Below are 6224 nucleotides of genomic sequence, written 5' to 3'. Positions count from 1 at the left end.
TAGCTCCCAGTTACATCCCCTGGCATGACGTGCTGTGGTATGGAATACCTCTTTGGCTAGTTTGGGTCAGGTGTCCTGTCCCCACTTCCTCCCAGCCCCTCCTCCTCCCTGGCAGAGCATGAGACTCACAAAGTCCGTGGTCAGTCTAAACGTCGGTGTTATCAGCTTTGTTCCCAGGCCAAAAGTCAAAAACACAGTGCTGCAACAGCTACTAAGGAGAAAAACTGACTGCTACTGCTGAACCCAGGACATTCTACTTGATGCTTAATTTTGTTTCTCTTCCATTAGTATTATTACTAATATAAATTATTAATTATTACTAATATAAATTATTAATATATTATTCCATAGTTCGTCATGGTTTGTTTGCAATCCCAAAAGGAGCATTGGACTGTTATACATGTAATCACAACCATTCCTATTATTACAGATACAGTAAAAACCAACTGTCTCAACTAGGAGAGATTGGGTACCCATGATGTTAATTTTTCCCAAATTTCCTCAAATCCCCATGAGGTGTTGTCCTGCGCCACCTCATGAAATATTTTAACTTGTTTCCACATTTTCTTTAGATCAGTAGTAATTCTTCCACTTTGATCTATATAGGAAAACCAGCTATCATTGATTACAGAACAAACTCCTTGGGATGCTAACAGTGTATCTAATGCCATCCAATTTTGGAGCACTACTTTAGACAGACTGGTTATTTCTTCTTGTAATGCTAGAATAGCATCGGCAGTTCGATTTTTCATTTCCTTAATTGCAGCTGAGATATTTACAATCGCTTTTTCTAATTCAGTAACACCTAGAGATGGAATAAGCCATCTAACAAAGCTATGGAAAGCAGTGTTTCATTCTGCTATGGGATTATATCCTCGTTTGATTCTTTTAATAAAACTCCGAACCAAGGTTCCAGAGGGATGAATGTCAATTACTGTAAAGTTTGGAACCACTACTCCTAGTGTGCATGTCCCTTTCCAGTTAGGAGGCAAAGCCTTATAGGCATTTTCTCCACATAACCAATACCACCCTTTCCCTTCAGGAGCATTCCAATAACCAGTTAAAGGTTTTCAAAGGTGAAGTTGCATTGCCCAGCTGCAATATGGGTAATTTCCTACCGACATGTTGCCTTGATTAAGAGTTTTGTTAGTGGTTACACATTTAACTTCTGACATATTTGAGGCTCATATCCTTAAAACCTGTAAATTTGTATGGGTTTTGTCGGTATAAACAGGATCTCTCCATAATCTATTCCAATTTGTCTTAAAGGGGATAGGAAGGCCAATTAAAGGAATACCAAGTCTCTCTTCTGATTTAGGTAGCTGAGTACAGATCCAACAATCACTCTTGTTTAAGACATTAGTAACATTTTGTATCGATCTCAGATATAGATTTTGATTCCATGCTTCTACAACTATTGTTATACAAGTCCAAATTATGATCGATGTGGTCTCATATGTGTGGGTTCTGAAGACTGGACGTGCCATATTTTTTCTCAGTTCTGATGTGTTTTTGGTTCTGGCACCTTCTTGATTCTTCAGTAATGTATCCAAGCAGGCTGTTCCTTTATCTTCACTGCTGTAAAGGTAGTCAGTAATACCTGGTTTGATCCACTCCACTTCTCTTCTAGGGGATCACCTGCAAAATTCTTAATAAAAACCCAATCTCCTGGCTTAAAAGGATGAATAGGATAATCTAAACCTCTTGCTCTTGTCCCTAATATTCTCTTATTTATTTCTTATAATTGTTTTCCCAGATTGATCAGAAACTGTCAGAGATAGCCTTCTCCCACTTCCTGAAGACTTTCTCCTTTAAACTGGGACTGATATGGTCTTCCATATAAAATTTTGCATGGGCCAGCCTCTTTTTTTGACTGACATTTAGTTCAAATTCTTAATAGAGCCAGTGGTAAGGCTTGGTGCCAATATAACCTGACATATTTTATTAATCTGTTGTTTGATCAGATGGTTCATCTTTTCTACTTGCTCACTGACCTGAGGCCTGTATGGAACATGTAGTTGCCAATCAATTTCTAATTTTTTCTAACTTCTTGTAACAATTTTGCACTGAAGTGTGAGCCTTGGTCGGAAGAAATTGCCACTGGTACTCCAAAACAAGGTATTATATCATTTAATAATGTTTTAATTACTTATCTTGCATTATTTATTCCACAAGGGAATGCTTCTGGCCACCCTGAAAAAGTATCTGTCAATACTCAGGACAGTGAGAAGAGTGTGCAGTAAGCTCACTGCCCTGGACTTCAAGAGAGCAGACTTTGGCCTCTTCAGGAACCTGCTTAGTAAGGTTCCATGGGATATAGCCTTAGAGGGCAAGGGGGCCCAAGTCTGTTGGCTGTTATTCAAGGATCACCTGCTACAAGCTCAGGAATGTTGCATCCAAACTAGAAGGAAGTGCAGCAGGAGGGCCAGGAGACCTCCTTGGATGGATAAGGAGCTGCTGAGGAAAATTCAAAGGAAAAAAGAGGCTTATAAAAGGTGGAAGCAAGCACAGGCAGCCTGGGAAGAATACAGGGATGTTGTCTGGAAAGCTAGGGACCAGGTTAGGAAAGGTAAGGCCCAGTTAGAATTAAACTTGGCTAGGGATGTTAAGGATAACAGGAAGGGATTCTACAAGTATGTAGCGAATAAAAGACAGACTAGGAACAACGTAGGCCCCCTCCGGAAGATATCGGGAGAACTGGCTACCCGGGATTTGGAGAAGGCTGAGGTTCTTAATGACTTCTTTGCCTCGGTCTTCACTGGCAAAGGCTCTGACCGCACCACCCAAGTCTTGGAAGGCGGACGCAGGGACTGTGAGAATGAAGACCCTAGGCCCACTGTAGGAGAGGATCTGGCTCGAGACCATCTTAAAAACCTAAACGTACACAAGTCCATGGGACCTGACGAAATCCATCTGCGGGTCCTGAAGGAGCTGGCGAATGAAGTTGCTAAGCCACTGGTCATCATCTTTGAAAAATCACGGCAGTCAGGTGAAGTTCCCGACGACTGGAAAAAGGGAAATATAACCCCCATTTTCAAGAAGGGGAAAATGGATGACCCTGGGAATTACAAACCAGTCAGTCTCACCTCTGTGCCTGACAAAATCTTGGAGCAGATTCTCCTGGAAGGCATGCTAAAGGCACATGAAAAACAAGGAGGTGGTTGGTAAGAGCCAGCATGGCTTCACTAAGGGGAAATCCTGCCTGACCAACTTGGTGGCCTTCCATGATGGGGCTACAGAACTGATGGAGAGGGGCAGAGCAGTTGACATCATCTACCTGGACTTGTGCAAAGCCTTCAACACTGTCCCACATGACATCCTTGTCTGTAAATTGGAGAGACATCAATTTGATGGGTGGACCACTCGGTGGATAAAGAACTGGCTGGATGGCCGCACGCAAAGAGTTGTGGTCAATGGCTCAATGTCCGGCTGGAGACCAGTAACGAGTGGTGTTCCTCAGGGATCGGTATTGGGACCGGTCTTGTTCAACATCTTTGTTGGTGACATGGACAGTGGGATTGAGTGCGCCCTCAGCAAGTTTGCTGATGACACCAAGCTGTGTGGTTCGGTTGATACGCCAGAGGGAAGGGATGCCATCCAGAGGGACCTCGACAGGCTTGTGAGGTGGGCTGATGCCAGCCTTATCAAGTTTAACCATGCCAAGTGCAAGGTCCTACACCTGGGTCGGAACAATCCCAGGCACAGCTACAGGCTGGGCAGAGAAGAGATTCAGAGCAGCCCTGCGGAGAAGGACTTGGGGGTGTTGGTTGCTGAGAAAATGAACATGAGCTGGCTTCAGTGTGTGCTCGCAGCCCAGAAAGCCAACCGTATCCTGGGCTGCATCAAGAGGAGTTTGACCAGCAGGTCGAAGGAGGTGATCCTGCCCCTCTACTCTGCTCTTTTGAGACTTCACTTGGAGTATTGTGTGCAGTTCTGGTGTCCTCAACATAAAAAGGACATGGAACTGTTGGAACAAGTCCAGAGGAGGGCCACGAGGATGATCAGGGAACTGGAGCACCTCCTGTATGAAGACAGGCTGAGAAAGTTGGGGCTGTTCAGCCTGGAGAAGAGAAGGCTGCGTGGAGACCTCCTAGCAGCCTTCCAGTATCTGAAGGGGGCCTACAAGGATGCTGGGGATGGACTATTCATCAGGGACTGCAGTGACAGGACAAGGGGTAACGGGTTCATACTTAAACAGGAGAAATTTAGATTGGATATAAGGAAGAAATTCTTTACTGTGAGGGTGGTGAGGCACTGGAATGGGTTGCCCAGGGAGGTTGTGAATGCTTCATCCCTGATGGTGTTCAAGGCCAGGTTGGATGAGGCCTTGGGTGGCATGGTTTAGTGTGAGGTGTCCCTGCCCATGGCAGGGGGGTTGGAACTAGATGATCTGAAGGTCCTTTCCAACCCTAACTATTCTATGATTCTATAATACCAACAAATATCGATAACCTCCTTTTCTAGGTAATTCAGAAAAATCTATTTGCCACTTTTGTCCCAGATAATTCACTTTTCCGATTGTCCCTACCTGATTCCTGTTTTCAGTCTTAGGGTTATTTTTCAGACATAATTGACATTGTTTTGTCACTAATTGCACTATGGTATATAAATTTATTCCTATGGTCTGTTTGTTTTAATGTTTATGCAACTCATTACTTCCCCAATGAATGTTGTTATGTTCTTCTTGTATCAACTTCCATAATTGATTATAGGGGATCACTACTTTCCCATCAGGTATTTTTATCCAACCCTTTTCGTTTTCCTGTCCTTCCAAGTCTTCAATTAGTTTCATATCTTCTTTAGAGTACCTAGGTTTATTTTGCTCAATTACCAGTTTACCATCAGGAATTAAGGACATCACCTCAACTCTTTCTGTTTCTGCTGCCCATTTAGCCTCATGATCAGCCAAATTATTTCCAGTCTCTCGATCAGCGTTACCTCTTTGATGTCCTTTACAATGTATACTAGCCACTTCATTGGGTAATTGTACACCTTCTAACAATCGTAGAATTTCCGCTGTGTAGTTTCTCGCTACTTGTGTGGTGAGGGATGGAAGCACTAGTTTCCTCCGAACTAGGGTTAAGACATAGAGCATTCACAGAATGCGGGTCAAGAACAATTTATTGCGCAGTTACAATTCCTTATATATGTTGCCTAAGCGCCTCCCTTGGGTCAGCTGGATCCCGCCCCTCCTGGCAACTTCCCGTCACATCATGTGATCTTCCGTGCGCCAATCCCTACACTGCTGCATGTTTAATTTGTCTTCCCTGGGTATTTAAAAAGTCCTCGTTCTTTCCGAATTGCTCCATGTGCATGAACTACACCAAATGCATATTTGGAATCAGTCCATATCAAGTCCATATCTGCTTGTCCTTTGCCAACTCCAAGGCTCTAGTCAGGGCTATTATTTCTGCCTTTTGTGCTGAGGTGTTGGAGGGTAATGGTTTAGCTTCTATTACCTTTGAAGTTGTAGTTATGGCATATCCTGCTCTTTGTTTACCATCTTTAACAAAGCTGCTGCCATCGGTGAACCAGGAATCTGCACCCTCCAGAGGCTCCTCCTTCAGATCTGGTCAGCTCGAATATACTGTCTCTATAGTGGCCAAGAAATCGTGAGTCAATGGTTCGGTAGGGGTTTCCAGAACACCATAATTATGGATCCAGAGTTGACACCATCCTGTCATTTCCAGAAATGTCCGGATATCTTTAACTGTGGATGGTCACGGTGTTTGACAGATTGCTTCCTTTTGAGTTTGTCCAAGTTCTGGTTTTCCTCCTGTTATTTTGCATCCTAAATAAGATACTTGAGTTCAAATTAGTTGAGCCTTCAATTTAGATACCCGGTATCCATTTAGCCCCAGAAAGTTTAACAATTCTACAGTCCATTGAACACATTCTCTCTCAATTTTAGTAGCAATTAACAGGTCGTCCACATACTGTAGTAAAGTCCCTGTCTGGGTGGGTGCTTCCCAGAATTCAAATTCTTGTGCCAATTGATTTCCGAAAATGGTCAGACTGTTTTTAAATCCCTGAGGTAATACCATCCAAGTGAGCTGTGTCCTATTTCCTGTTTCAGGGTTTTCCAATTCAAAAGCAAATAAATTTTGACCTTCTTTGGCCAGGGGCAGACAGAAAAATGCATCCTTTAAGTCCAGAACGGTAACCCAGTCCTGATTAGTATTCAATTTAGTCAATAAGGTATACAGATTAGCTACTACTGGATG

The sequence above is a fragment of the Psittacula echo genome (genome assembly GCF_963264785.1).
Source record: "Psittacula echo genome assembly, chromosome: 7".
Classification (NCBI taxonomy): Eukaryota; Metazoa; Chordata; class Aves; order Psittaciformes; family Psittacidae; genus Psittacula; species Psittacula echo.
This window is presented reverse-complemented; position numbering follows the sequence as displayed.